At 42.5% G+C, this 16,167-nt stretch overlaps 1 long non-coding RNA gene across 1 annotated transcript; it reads right to left on the bottom strand.

Moving 5' to 3' along the window:
- Positions 1 to 6,465: 6,465 nt before the first annotated feature.
- On the bottom strand, positions 6,466 to 15,402 carry Gm30633. The gene is made up of 3 exons (XR_378810.2): positions 15,258 to 15,402; positions 10,671 to 10,861; positions 6,466 to 9,182 (listed from the first exon to the last, which is right to left on the bottom strand). It is a non-coding gene; the product is annotated as a predicted gene, 30633 (long non-coding RNA).
- Positions 15,403 to 16,167: the final 765 nt, after the last annotated feature.

The following is a 16,167-nucleotide window of genomic DNA, read 5'->3' as shown; positions in this document are numbered from 1 at the left end:
AATGTTTCTGTCTAGCGTTTTTTTCCTCCTGTATCTTCATTTGTCTTGATCCAATTTTTGGCTCTTCTGAGGGGGTCTCTCTGAGACCTCCATCTCGCTGTTTTCTCTTTCCCACACCACACAAACTGACCAGCACGTTGTCGCTGACCGGGTGATGGTGGTCGGTGACTTTGGTTGGTTGTTTGGAGACAAAGTCTCACAGTTAATTGCAGGCTATGATCCCCGTGCTCCTCGAGTGCTGCGGTTGGTTATTTTGTAGCTTCTTAGAGCGTACACCTGGCTCCCCCGCCTCCCCCCGCCCCCGCCCCCTTCCTTGAACTTTGATTGTCAACAATCCTGAACAGCACCAGTTCCCTGAACACACTGTGACACTGTCACTCCGATGCGGTTGCCTAACCTTTTCCTCTACTTCTGGCACGCTCTGTCCCGAAACTTAACCAGGGGGGGTTGCGCCTGTCTCTGCTGACCTGCAGATCACCTTCTTCCAGTCTCTGTTCCAGGCAAGCCCCTATCGCGTCTCCCACCACTACTCTTCTCTTGCAATGGTCAGTGTTTTCTATTTATTTTTTTCCCCAAAGCTGGAAACCATAAAACATAACTTATGCAGCCATGATATCAAGTGCTGGGTACAATGTTACGCATAAGAGAGGTGCAGTGATTGCTGAAAGAATAAAAAGTTAGACGTGGGGTGTTAGCATTTCCTCTAAGCTCCGTCCAACAGTTACCTTCCTCCTCCTCCTCCTCCTCCTCCTCCTTCCTCCCTCTCCTCTCTCTCTTCATTTTCTTCCTCTCTCCCCACGTGTTTTCAGCCAGTCTCTTTCCTTTTTTTCTCTCTCCTCTCTCTTTCTGTCCTTCTCTGTCCCCTTTTCGTTCCCTGCCTCTATTCCCTTCCCATGTCCCAAATTAATTTCATTTTATACTAGACCTGTCGTGTGGCTGATACCAGGGCTGGGGGTGGGGGGTGGTTTACCTCAGCATGGGCCCGCAAAGGCACCCCCTTCTGCCACATCACACTGGCATTTCGTGTAGAGAGACACATTAACTCTCATGAGCTGGACTCTGCTCCCGATTCCTTACATAAAACTTGCTATGTTATCATACTTTCCACGCGCATGACCCCCATCTCAACACAGACAGGGCTTGGACTTAGCCCCGCCCCCCGTCATTTATCTCTCTTTCTTGCTCCTAAAACACGGAAGCACTCACTGTATTCATTCCTTCCCTGCAGAAAGTCATCGCCACAGCCTCATCCTGTCAAACCCCACAGCCTTGCGGCTGCTGACAGAGCTACTGGCCACTTTCCCCACCAAAGGGTGCTTTGCCATGAAAGACAGAGGAGACTGCCAGCCCTCGAGAAAGATGGAGAATGGGATGGGAGATTGTAGGGGAGCGGAGAAAAGCCCACACAGATGAGGCAGAGTGAGCGCCACATCCCCTTGTTCAAGGACACATGGACACTGTCCAGCTCAGCACTGCCGAGGCAGTGCAGGCTACCCCATAATCAACACAGCAATTCTAAACCCCTTTAAACAGTATCTTTACTCTAGTGAAGTTTTATTTATTTCCTCTAAATACTGGCTCCTCAAAAACACAACGACTCAACCACCTAAGTAAATAAATAAAAGCTAGCCACCATGGCTGTAGCCCCATCATCCTAGCAAACAAAACAGACCACCACATCAACAAAAGGCTCAAAATAAATGCAAGCCTCCTTGGGTCATTTAAGCCAACTCACTAATCAAAAAGTTTAAGTAATGTCCTCACATATTTATAGAGCTGAGCTGGCCACCACCACTGAGTCACCCTGGAACCATATGCGTAATAGACTTGAGTAGAAATTGATAATAGTATTTAGGCCACAAAGATCCAGGCGTCTACAGACACACCCACATGCTGAAGCACGTCTTCAACACAGTCAACCACTTACTGATTTTTTTTTTCAGTAGGTGCCTATAAATTATATGTAGCTGATAGCTACATCCCCATTACATATCAAAGATTTAGTGAACCACCATAATTCATCAATCTAGTAGACTGTTGGGCCCATAAAGGTTCTTAGAAAACACATACTGCAACCTGTAATTCTACAAACTGAGACTAAAAAAAGCTGGTTCATTATCCCCAGTCACTCAAAGGGTAGCTAGAATTAATTCAGGTCTTCTTAAGGAGTCTTATGTCAGTAGATTTTCATAATGCATACACCAAAGCCCATAGAATGCTAAGCAGAATGTGCATACATGTACAAATAGAACTACTAACTGTAAAATAAGCTGAAATAATAACTGTAAGTACAATTCAATTAATTGCACAACCCAAACAGAACAACCTTTTGGCCAGTGTTTTAGTCAGTTCAATCCCGTGTTTCCTGAGACTCTCATCTTCTACCCAATTCATTTGCCGTGCATGGTTCTTCTAATTATTGCTTGAAAAGGCAAAAGGTGAAAACTTGTATTAGTGATGGCCCAGTAGGGCATAGGGAATGGGCTGGCCTTTGGCAATGGGATGGAAAGAGCGCCCTCTTGTGTTGCCTCAATGGAATAGATTCTTTGGCCTTCAAATCCCTCTTGTGCTAGCTAGGGGTCAAAAGACAAATATCCATCCATTCACTAATGGCTCTGCAAGCTGCATGTATGTACTAAGGATAGGCCAAAGCCAAGTATGAATATCTACTCTGCATATTTTATTCCCAATTTTGGTGTATTCATCATCATACACAGGAACCCAATTTAAGAATAAAAACAGGAGAAACGGGCTGGTGAGAAGGCACGGGCTGGTGAGAAGGCATGGGCTGCTGAGAAGGCAGGCTCTGGCAGGGGAAAGGGATTGCCGCCAAGTCTGATGACCCAGGTTTGATTCCCTCAGAACCATACGGTGGAATGAGAGGACAAATTTTTACAAGTTGTCTTCTGACCTCCACACACTGAAGTGAATGTGTGTGTGTGTGTGTACCTCTAACTGGGCAGGGGGCGGGGGGATATGGAAGGAGACAGAGGGAAGAGGCATTCGTAACAGTAATGATATTTGAACAAGTCACAGGGAAATACTGTTTTAGCTTACACACACACACACACACACACACACACACACACACACACACACACACAGTGTGCTAATTTTCCAAGCCCCGTAGACTAATAAAATTCCCAGGGCCAGGTATGGGAAGCCTTTCTTTAAGTTGTTGGTCAGTGTTCAGGTTTGCTTTCTATTGCTGTGATAAAAAACATTTGAACCAAAAGCAACTTGGGGAGGAGAGGTTTTATCATCTTACAACTCCCAGGTCACGGACCATCACTGAGGGAAGTCAGGGCGGAGCTCAAGACGAAATCTGGAGACTGGGACTTGAGTAGAGACCATGGAGGAATGTTGCTTACTGATTTGCTTCTAGCAGTTTGCCCAGGATGGTCTCTTATAGAATCCAGATCATCTGCTGGGTGGGGGGCACCTCCCACCATGATTGAGCCCTCCATCATCTGTCTAGGAAATGTGCCCCAGACATGCCCCCCTAGGCTAATCCAATGGAGGCAATTTCTCAACTGAGTTTCCCCTTTCACAGATAACCCTATCTTGTGTCAAGTAAGGGGTAGGGATGTGGGAGGAGGATTTAGTAGCACAGGAAGAGGAGTCCAAGAAATGTCCAAACGACATAGGCTTTGGTTGTCTAAAAAAGGAAAAGAAAAATTGAAAGACTGGCCTCATTGTGAAAGACACCACAAAATTTGGACACAGTACTTGGTAGCATTAAGCTGAAACTTATCTGAAATCCTCCTCCCTGAGGACTAGCTCTTATCGGATCTGAAATTGCTGTGCAAGTAGCCAAGGGAGAAAAGCAATTAATAGCTGTGCCCTGCTGTAGAGCTTATGAGCCACAACAATGAGCAGCACAGCAAGCTATCCTCAAGGGTGCAGTAGTGGCACTTACATCTTGGGGATAACCAACAGCTCTTTTATTGGACTAAAGGGCACTTCAGTAAGAGGGAATTTGTGCCTAGTGCTGTTAAACTGGCCTAACTACTTGTGTTTAGGGAATTCTTGCACCCTAGAGGACCTTAGGGGAGAAGGTTGCTACTACAACTGGTATACGTTCTCATTGTATTCTAAATGTCTTTCCTCATGCTCGCAGATAAGAGCTTCTTTTCAGAGACACCATTATAGAAATCCGCAGCTGGTCAATGTGTGGAGATCAACTTTCTGTGGGGTGTCCAGCCTCCTCGGACACAATTACAACACAGCTCTCTCTCATGTACCAATGGCTCAGAGAACATCGTCAATGTGGGGATGGAGACACTGTAAGAGCCAGAGGACCAGGATGTATGCTGGGCAATAGTGGCTTCCATGTATGACAGAGATGCTGCACCCATGAAAATTTAACAGTATTGTTTAAACAAGGTCTGAAAAATGACAAATAAATTGGTAAACTAACATGGATGGGGAAGTATCACAAGGCTCCATTCCCATTGTCCACCTTACTTACTGTCTATAGTATGCTGATCACAAAATACCAGGTAACAGATTCAATAAGTGGTATGTATAGTATAATATATATTCTATTATATAATATTACATACCATACTATATATTGATATATTATATAGTGTATAACAACATTATATATTATATTAATTATATGTTATATGATATAAGAGACACATTATACATTATATCATATATCATACATTATATAGTATAGAAATATATGTCAATATATAATATAAATATATAACATAGTATTATATAACTATCTATATGAAATATATAATATTATTATATACTCCTATATTATAACATATTATATATATATAGTAAGTGGGTCTCAGAGTTATGGCTGTCTATACAAATGCATGTATACACTGATGAATTTGCCATCACAAAACATTGAAACTTTATAAATATAATTTTCTTTACTTTAACTTATGTGAATATATGATGTAATTGCACTCACACTGATTATTGGAATAAGCAAAGAATAAATTAAGCATAATAGTCCTCAGCATGACTTTGAACAGCACCATGGGAAAACAAGGTACAGCACAGACTGCCCGAGTTAGTACAAGAGTTTCTCTTATACGACGTCCAAGCACTTCTGTCCAAGAAAGCTGTGCACTCTTCCAGGCACCAGGAGGGCTCACTGTTCCATTCCCATAATCCTTAGTGACTCCAGAAGTCCCCACCCTTATTTAAATGTCATGTGTTTTATTGGAAACTTGTTCTCTCTGCTGTGTGTATGTGTGTGTTTGGTGTATTGTATAGACTGTGGTGTTTGTGGTGGGTACACATTAATGTGTGGGTGAGCATGCAAGAAATGATGCCAAAAGAGGACTTTTGGTGTCTTTTTTTTTTAATTGTTCTTTGCCTTTTTTGTTTGAGACAAGGTCACCTATAGAACAGAACACTGTGCTCTTGGCTAGGTTGTCTGGCCAAGGAGTTCTCCCGACCTGTCTCTGTCACCCAATTCTGGGGTTAGAGGTACGTGCAGCCACGCCAAACTTTTTAAGTGAATGCTGGGAGTTTGAACTTAGATCCTCTTTTTCAGAGAACTGAGCCATTCCCCAACTCTTAACCTGCTGTCTTTGTTTGTTAGTTGTTTTTTTGTTCTTTTGAGACAAGGCTTCCCTGTGTAGCCCTGGCTGTCCTGGAACTCACTCTGTAGACCAGGTTGGCCTCAAACACAGAGATGATCTGCCTCTGCTGGGATTCAAGATGAGTACCACCACTGCCTGGTGTAGAGTTCTACTTTCATATTAATAAATTTATTAATAAATATTTTAATACAGAAGCAAGTTTTGTTGCTACACAAAGAAGAATGCTCACAGAATTCATTTACAGGTAATTACTTTATAAGAATAAAGAACTGTCAACATGTCTACATGGCTAATTTGACAACAGATCCAAATGAAGAGCTGGACCCTTCCCTTGCCATAGTGCCATTCTCAATTTCACAAAGCTCTTGGCCCAATCAGACACACTGGGAATTTGAGGATGACGTCTCATTATCTTATTGAAACTACAGAAGACAGACTGGAGCTTCAGAGCCCAGAGAGCTCTCTGTGGGGCAACACTGAGTTGCTCTCCCTGCATTGGCCTTGGGCTATTTATTGATGTAATGACAAGCATGCATTTGTGCCCAAAGCAGGAATAACAGATTAGCTTCCCATAGCCAGCACGAACTACGTGAGCTGGAGAAAGGGGGACTTAGGAGAAGCAACAGTGGAATTTTGTAAATAGAATAGGCACCTTAAACATATTTTTATGTTTTTATCTCTAGAGAACATCTGAACCCAGACTCAATGAATGCTGGTTGCTTCCATTTTCCTTTGGGGAGGGAAGTCTTCCTTCCTCCCTCCCTCCCACCCTCCCTCCCTCCCTCCCTCCCTCCCTTCCTTCCTTCCTTTCTACTTTCTTAATAATATAATATAAAATGCAAAATAAAATGATGTAAGCTCAGTTATTACTTTCTGAGCTGCCTTTTTTAAAAAATCTCAGTAGTTGTCACCTTTACCCTTATTAACCACTTTTTATTTTATTATTAAATCAGCCAGTGCTGAGAACAGACACCAGGTTGCATGCAAGTTAAACATGTGCTCTGCCACTGAGCTACACACCAGGCCCCATGAGGTCCAGTTTCAGAACCATGGGAATGTCAAGGGAACATAAAAATAACCCAGACCTTTGTGTGATGTTCTGCAGAAACTTAAAATGGACTCAAATACACCATCCAACGTGACCTCATCCATCCAGTGGACACTATTGCTTTTCTGTTCTATTCTCAGCTGTTGGGATGGTCCTTCCCCATTGTCCCTCAGGGAAGCCATATCCTGCTCCCATCATTAGGAATTTGCTCTTCTGTCAGGAATAATTCTGGGCTTTTAATTCAGTTTCTATGCTCCACACCACTTTCCATCTCTCTCCAGTGTCTTGAGTTCTCTTTCTACTATGTTCGCAGTTTTTATATTGTCAGACAGGACTGCTCTAACATGTGCCAGGCCCTACGTACTGCAAAAGCCAGCACGGAAACAAGCAGGCAGATGTGTGTGGTAGAATCCTAGGGAGAGCTTTCTGAATGTGGGAGCAAAGATATCAAAAACATCAAACTCTCCTTGGATGAAAGTGGGTGTGGTCAGAGAGCCTGGGAAGGCTTAGTGGAAGCCTTCCCATCTAAGCACACACTAATGTGCAAAACTATTCATAAGCAGCAGCAGACAGTAGTGGCAGGCAGTACAGATGTATCTGCAATAAAAACTGGTTAAAAGATCATATCTGGTTTTCCGTTTCCAGTCCTGCTCCTGGAATGGGGACCCTGAGACTGGTTAGTTATTCTTAAATGCCTAGACTATGAGCTTTGGCTCAGTCCCTGCCTAGCTCCTAACTTATTTAACCCATTCCAACTATCCAATGTCTACCATTTGGTTAGTTACATCTCCTTCTATCCCTGTCTGCTTCTTCCTTCCCGTCTCCCTGAGTTCATTTAATTCATTATGCCAGTCTCCTCTCCCTCCCTCCATCTTTCGGGGCTCTCTCACGGAGTCTTTTATCTCTTACTATTTCCCTGAATCCTCTCTCTTCCTGCCAGTGTTGTACCTATTTCCTGCCTCAGCTCATTGGTCACTGGCTTTTATTATTATTGACAGGTGATGTTACAAGAAGTTTTCTCTACAAAACCAACGTAGAAGCCTCTAAAAAGAGTCTATGGTGGGGCTATCTTGGACTCATCAGTAATTTAAATAGTGACACAGAGGCTTAAAGCTTGGGCCTTCTGTTGGGCTACTCTAACCCAACCAATCCTGGCACTGTGTCCTATCACGTGTCCAGCCCCGCCATTCTGTTTGGCTCTGGTCCACGTGGTCACCTCATCGTCAGAGGGCTGAGTCTCCTGCCTCTAATTCTTCTCCCAAAGTCCCTCTCTCTGCCAGAAGGTGAGCCCTTCACTTCCTGCCCAGCTATTGGCCATCAGATCTTTATTACAGTCAATTAGATACAATTCTAGATTGCCTTGAAGAATGAAGAAGGCAAATGAAGAAGGACTAGTTACACAATAGAAAACCTGGTGATGGGCCTTAGGAATGACAGCACCAGAATCCTGCCAGCACTTAGATCTCTGCCGGGACAGAATTAACAATTGAATATACAGAGACACGTCTTTACATAATGTATTCCAACAAGAATCATTATATATAAAATTCAGCCTCCGGGTTGGAAGATTCAAAGAGATTATTCCATATAACCCTAACCCAATTCCTTGTTTTTGAAGCAAACAATATAGATGCAGCCCGTTCCAAAATTGACTGTTGAAAACTTTCTTCAATTTAGATTCTGGGGTTCTAGTTCACAGCGTGGTCAGCTCTTTCTGCAGAAACTCCGGTGTGGCTGAAGGTGAGCTGCATCTGGAACCTTCTGTCTCCATCCCTTGAACCTGGGTAGGGATGGGAAGGCCAGGGATGCTGCACTTGAGACATAATCAGAGGAGCAAATGACCCCTCCAGAGGCTGGCAATCCGAAGGGTGAGGAACATAGGGAAGCCGTCCTCTGCCTCCTGCTGTTGTTTCTCTCTACATCGACTGTAGAACTCTTACAGGGCCCACTCACCATCATTCATAGGTAGAAAACGGAAATTGAAAACCCAGAAAATTCCTTTTATCCCTGAAGAAGCTTAGCACACTTCTGAGCATTCTTTAATTTTATGCCACTTTCCTGAACAAGTATTAATTTTCTCCTTTGGAATGAGACTAATAAATAACGAAACAAGGTGACCTGAACTGGCAAACTTTACCAAAAACCAACTAACCCAAGAACAAGAGAACAGAGGAAGTGAGACATTCCTCCTCCCTCTCTTCTCCTCCTCTTCCTCTGCATCCTGTACAGTTGAGTGGTTGAGCGTCACCTTAGTACTTCTCCATAGGCACCGTCCATTCTGACGTCACTGATCTTGTAATATGGAGACATGCGCCTTGTTGCTCTTGTATTTTCACTGCCTCGTTCTCCCAGGAACACGTTGTGTTCTGGTTTATTCCCGACACAGAAGCACTTTGATTCAGTCAATAAATACAGCAACAGTCCCTGATTGAGAGGCAACAGCTGTGCTGCTGTGTGTTCACCCACGGAGCCATGGGACTTCCACAGTGCCCAGTTAACTCCAATGTTCCAGGATGGCTTCTTCTTTTCTCAACTCTTCGAAACTGCCCTTATCACTGCACAGGAAGACAGATTATGTTGCACAGTTATATAATGCATGCTCATCAACTTTGAAAAGTCCTGATATTTCATAAATAAGGGCTAAATAAAACATCTAGCTGCCTGCCAGCCTATTAACTTTATATTATGCATCAAGCTATTTTTGCATACAATTTGGAAACAAGCTACAAATCATTTGGTTTTTAAGAATGTACAACAGTCTATTCATCGAAATTTTGGAGGCAGGGAATCTAAGCTCAAGCCACCAGCAGCGATGACCACAGGCTTCCCCTTAGGGCCACTTTCCAGGTATTCTCTCAAGGTGGCAAACCCTTGGAGGGCTAGCTCTCAAAGGGGTCACCCCATTCTTTGCACTGGTGCAATTCGGAAGGTGAAGGGGTTCTTTGTAACTACAATCTTCAGTGTTTCCCAAAGGTCTGTGTGTCCAAGGGCTGATTCCCTAGTGGGATGTCAGTAGGAAGTACTGGAAGTTTGTGGAACACTGGCAGATACGTAAAGGAAGAGCAACGTGGGTTAAACACTCCAGCAGCGCAGGCAGATTAACAGACCTTAACACTCAAGAGCACACACTGCAGAGTTTGAGACTGTCTTGGTTTACACTGAGAGACCCTGTCTCAGGAGTCAAAACAAAATAAAGCACATCCCCCTCCAACAATGAAGCAGTCACTGTTTTGATACGGAGTTCCTCTGAGGTGGAATGTGGCTTCTCAGAACCCCCTCTTCCCCACGTTATTTGACAACAATGGGTAGCAATGTGATCAGCCACCTGGTATGAACAGGCAAAGGTCTACCTGCTTGTGAGCTGTAGGCTGAGGACAAAGAGCTTTCGCCAAAGTTACCTTAAAGGCAGAAATTATATATATATGTAAAAAATATGTAATATATACATTTACATATAGTTATGTAATTATATATTCTATAAATTTGTATATATCACAGAATTTAAATTATATAATATTAGTATACAATTATATACAAATATATATTATTCATATATTATTAATTATATAATACATTGACATATATTATATATTGATTTAGGTATAATTATATATAATTTACACATTTAATATATAATATAAATGTGGAGTATATAAAATATAAATATGTTTATATAAAATATAAATATAAAATATATCTTATACAAAATATATAAATGCATAAATATATTATATAAAATACATATTCATATATAGTAAATTTTATACATTTATACATTTATATAATTATATAGACTTTAAAATTTATATATAAATATAAACTATATATATATTTATACATAAGTAACCTTTTTATATTTATATAAAATTATATAGTCATATATAAACATATATTTTAAATACATGTAAATATATAATATACCATATATTAAAGTATATTTATATATACATTTTATATATGACTGTTATATATAAATTTATGTTTATATTAATATATTAATATTTAAATATATAATATGTTAAATACAAAATATATACACTTACATGTATGTTTAAATTAGAGAACAGGATTTGAAGGAGAGAGAAGACATTCTATAAAGGAAGTTCAGCTGCACACATTACCATGCTGAATCACTTTGCTGGCCTCATACCATGGTGTGACTGTTGCTGCTTCTTTGCTGTGTGTTTTGTTTGATCTGATCTTGCTTTGTTTTCCCCCAGTCCTTTAACCTGCCCTGTTGGAAATCAACAGCCCAGTTAGAGCAGTAGAAACCACCAGGGGGCGCTCACATCCAACCGCAAGCCAAGTGGAGCACGAGGCTGGGTTGTGTTTTTTAGAGTTTCTGTCTTAAACCTTTATTTGTAAATCTTTATTTGTCATTCCAAAACTTGGCAAGAATTGCAAGCCCTTGAGTATGGTACTGTCTCCCTTAGCATGTAGAATTTCTCCAACCATTCTCTATTTGATAAAAGAGTTATCACATGGCAGAATGTTGTTTGCTTTGCTCAACATAACCAAAGAATTCAAACTGAACACATTTAGTCTTTGTTTTCAAATTAGAAGACCTCATTTCCTCAAATTGTTATCGAAAGGTTTGGTCAGTCAAGTGATAAATGTCAAATATAATAAGCCACTTTGGTAAGCTCTCTAACCTTTCGCCACCATTGCCATTAAAGGAGTGATGTACGTGACCGGATTGAACTCATTATTAGCAATGTGTAATTCTGCTATCATCGCTTGCAATGAGATGACTTAGATAGCACTTCTGCTTTGAAAGTTATTTGGGAATTGACCCCCGCAATCAATTTCATATATTTGATTTGGAATTTTCTCTATTAGCAGTTGAGCAATAAACTCCAATCAGGAACAAGTGCCAGACAGCAGGCTACAAACACTAACCCAAAGCCGCGGTGAAGATGGTCTGCTTTCTCAATCTCGCACATTTTTCCTTTCCCTCCGCTATTGATTGTACAGCACAGAAGCAATTTAGCTGGCTGTTAAGTAGGCCTAATATATATAAATCCCAACTTGTGCTTCAGGTAAACTAAGGCCCCGAGAGGGAAGAGCAGGTAAGATGCACTGTGGACCTAGGGGCGGGGAATATAGTTCCGTGGTAAAGCGTTTACCCAGTGTGCATGCAGGAGGACTGGGTTCCTTCCTCAATAATGCACACCCCAAAGAAAGACAGAGAAGAAAGGGAGCCATTCCTGCTCATTTATGACACCACCTAACTCAGTCTGGAGCAGAGCCTGCGGCCATTTACCAAGCTCCTGGAGGAAGTCATGGAAGGGAGAGAGGGAAGGGCCATCTCTCCTGCGCCACCCTTTGAAGATTAGAGGGTATCAGATTGAAATTGCCCTAGAGGACAGAGACAAGGTAAGAACAGGGCTTTCAAAGGCTAGATAGACATCATCATCTTGGCAATGGAAGGGCTGGGTTGAAAGACCTGCACAAAGCAGCCACAGCAACCTTAAAATCGGTTGGTGAGGATGGGCATGGCAATTGCTTCAAGAAAATGCTAGTCCATTTTCAGTTATTTCGGCGGATCATCTATCGGGAAGCCTTGCGTTCACCGGTGTTGGAAGAAGAGCATCGCCATCATGCTTTGAACATGTTCTCCAGAGCTCTCTTGAGGACAGATGTATTAGGAGCCAGTTGTATTCCTTCTGTATGTCATCATGGAACACGTCTTACAAACAAACCCTTTTGTATTCTAGTTTTCCTGTGTTCCTTATGTTTGCAGCTCAGCTGGCAGGGACCAGCAGAACCAGAATTAATAGAATCCCACTGGTTAAGAGTGAGCTCATGTTCATAATGGTGTAGAAAGGGAAGGCACAGTAGATTGCGATTTTAAACATTTCGGTAGGCTATATTTTCCCTCTCCTAAATACTAATCATTACAGGATGCCTGCTTTCTCTTTATTGCAAATTCAATTTGTCAAGTTCCAGCGTAAAAATCCAATCTCAGTGATTCATTCCCGCAGTGATACACAGGCCAAAGTTAACAATACTTACTGAGATTTATCCAGTGCCATTTTGGGGCATACTACAATCTCTTATTACCCTCACAGTGCTGGAGGGAAAGATATCTAAGGAACCCTTTTTTGCTGTTTGTTTGCTTTTCTTTTAATTAATATGACCTTGAGAAAGACCCAAACTTTGTCCTCATTTTCTTCAGCCTTAGGATAGAGATTCAAATGGGTTACATACAAAATTTTTCTCAGCTTCCCCCTACATGGGTCTCCTCTTATGAAGTCATTAAGACGATATCAAAACCCTTTGGTTATTCTCATAAACTCATGCATTTAAGCAGAGCCTCATCTCACACCTCTGCACGTCATATTTCTGTCTTGCCATTAAGCTGGGTGGCTTGCTGGTAAAGGCCCCCCTGGGAAACGCTGATCCATCCCCGCGGTCAGTGTTTGAATCGGGAAGTGCCGGGTATTAGGATCTTAAGGACTGTGCATGCCTTCCAGTTTTCTTGTCTTCCTGCAAAACCTTGAACAGAGAGGAGTCCCTCTCTTCACCATGGGAGTTCCCGCAGAGCAGAAGGGGAACTGCTCTTGATATCTTCCACAATTCAGCGTTTCTACAGCCTTGCCCTTGAGAGGTACTGGGAATGTAATGATGAAACTCTTACTATATTGGACTTGAATCGGCTTCCTTGTTTCTCGCTGGGGATGCTTCCATAAGCGGTTGGGGGTAGGGGTGGGGCATCATGAACATCTTCCGATGTGTAATTGGAGCCAGCACAATCAAGATGGTTCAGCTGCTGACTACAGAGGGCAGCAGCACCTGCTTTTAACATTTGCTTGAAAGCGGCTATAACAACCCCAGATTAAGAGGGCCGGTCAGGGACTTAAACTACAGTCCACTTCTAATGTAGTGTAATTAGATGTTAATGTGTCCACACCTTGCCAATTGGGTGGAGAGAATTATACTTGGACACGTTATGTGCTTCTCATTCAAATGGCTACCCTAATCTGTTTTGCTCACTTTGCATGGTTGTGTAACACAAGGCAGAGATCTGGGGCCCCAGCAGGTCAGATACTATTACCGCACTACTCTGTACACATTTGTAGATCATAAACACGGTTCATTAGTTTCTCAAAGACAAGAAAGTTTTCTGGCAGCAGACACTGCTAAAGCCATAAAAATGATGTCATCATTCTTGAAGAACAGACAGCATTTACCGTCAAATTAAATTCTTCATGCACGTGTGCGCGTCTGACAGATGCTCAGGCAGAGCCGAGGTAGAAAGGAGTCCTTCCCTCCCCCACTTAAAGCCCCTTGTCAACACTTTCCCTTAACTGTGATAAATCCTACCCTCTCACCTGAGAAGGTGACACTTCCTGGCCAATAAGCCTGGGAAGTCTCCTGGAACAGGAGGAGAGCTTTCCTGTTTTGTGAGACATTTCCCATAATGACAAGAATGTTGTGGATCAGATTCTGAAAGCCAGCCAGTCATTCTAAGCTCTGTCATCCATGAGGGGGGGTCCAGGCTTCTGTTTGAGAAATCGACCGCCCAGAGGAACCTAACGGGGAGAAGGTGAATTGGGTACCGTTTCAGCCACTAGGCTTCCTCTGGAATTAGGAAAGCCAATGAACAAACACAGGTGTTGACACGGCCAGTTAAGCATCTATGAACAGCCTTCTCTACCATGACCTAGTCACTACCACTGGTAGCCATTACCATTCACCCAAATGCGCTTCTCATTCAAGTGGCTACCCTGATTTGCTTTGCTCACTTTGTGTGGCTGTTTAGCACAAGATAGAGAATAAAAAGTAGAAACAAAGATAAGTGGGATACGGACAGGCTTGTTTGCAACACTGTCCCATTGTCCCAAGGCTTCGACAGGCTTCTCCTGTCACCATCTCCACTGATTTTCCCCTTGGAACATTTGGTTTTTTTTTTTTTTTTTTTTTTTTTTTTTTTTTTTTTTTTTAATAAGACACTACAGAGGAATCCACAGTAAAAGGCATGAGCTCTAATTTAACATTTATCACAGACAATTGGATAGACACAATTAAATGAAACTCTTAATAAAGGCACCTTGTAAAAAACCAGACAAAAGAGACACTTTTCACAGATTTAAGTCACCACAAATATTTGTTCTCACAAACCAGAGCTCCAGTGTCAATGACGGAGGCTCGCTCTGAGCAGACACACTAGTAAGACAGAGTGGTGGGGGGAGGGGGCCAGGGGATGGGGAGCAGGAGGAGGAGGAAGGGCAAGAGGATAGGAGACGATGAAGACATGGGACAAGAGGTCAGAGGAGATGCTGTTCTTCCTATGTCTATGAGATAGATGTTCAAAGGTAACTGAAAAGAAAGACTTCTTTCTTTTGGTCCAAAAGCCCATCTAGGACTATGTAAGCTGAATGGAACCCCGAGGTGGGAATCTGTAACTAAAACACATGCCAGCAACACTACCTATAAAGCACACAAGGCTGATGAAGAGGACGCTCTCTTACTGAAGAGATCCAGGGGGCCTGAGGGAGTTAAGGTGGGATGAACTCTGCCATGGAGAACCAATTTACACCACACCTCAAGTCTTCAGCACGTCTTGTCTTTATCAATAACAGATTTAAAGCAATTGGCAGGGGGCACTCAGAGAGCACAAGCATTACCCTGTGATGAAGCAGGCGAGTCCTTCTCTGCAAGTCCCCCAATACATTCTGGCTTTTGTGTGCTGAGTAACAGCCAGGTTTGAAAGGTGACAATGTTCTTCCTGCTGTGACTTCAGACCAGCTCCCAGAAATGCAGCCCAGGTGTGTGTGTGTGTGTGTGTGTGTGTGTGTGTGTGTGTGTAGGGGCTGTCCTCTCTTTCACCTTGCCTACTTTCCGCTGTGTTGACTGGAGCAGTGAGCTGTCAGATCTATCCAGAGATAGCAAATCTGGTCCAAGCAGTTTGGGATTTCTTTCTAATAGCTCGCCCTAACTGAAACAAACTCACACCTAAAGTAGAGATCCCTGGGGAAAGGCATTTCACAGATCTGATTGGAAGCAGAACAGGTGACAGGATGCCTTGGAGCCTGGGGCTGACAGACATAGACAGCTGCAGACAGACAGTGGCATTTCTGCAGCAGGGGTGGGCCCAAGTCTCTCTCTACTCCTACCTTTTTAGCAGTCCTTACTGTGTACACTTTAGGCCTTTGGAGACTTAGAAAAGCGTATATCTGGAAAAGTAATTCATCCTTTCTCTTCTTGGGGGCCAGAGGGTCACATTAATAGTGTTTCTCAACATGCATTTGTTATAGGAAATACAGCTGTTGGACCCTGCAGAGACCTGCTGTGTGAATCTTGAAGTGCATGTGTGTATGCGTGAGTGTGTGTGTGTGTGTGTGTGTGTGTGTGTGTGTGTGTACACATTGATAGAAACTGAGCCAAGGCTTTGTACTTATTAGACTATGTTTGCAAGTTTTTGTGACTTTGATATGTCCTTTTTGTCAAACACTTGCTATCAATATTAATAATAAAATAAAGTCTGACATTCAACTCCACTTCTCCATGTAGAACATTTGAAAGGAAAGTTAGAGG

Source organism: Mus musculus, chromosome 8 (genome assembly GCF_000001635.26).
Source record: "Mus musculus strain C57BL/6J chromosome 8, GRCm38.p6 C57BL/6J".
In the NCBI taxonomy this organism is placed as follows: domain Eukaryota; kingdom Metazoa; phylum Chordata; class Mammalia; order Rodentia; family Muridae; genus Mus; species Mus musculus.
The sequence above is the reverse complement of the archived record's forward strand: the minus strand, read 5'-3'. Positions and strand labels throughout refer to the sequence as shown.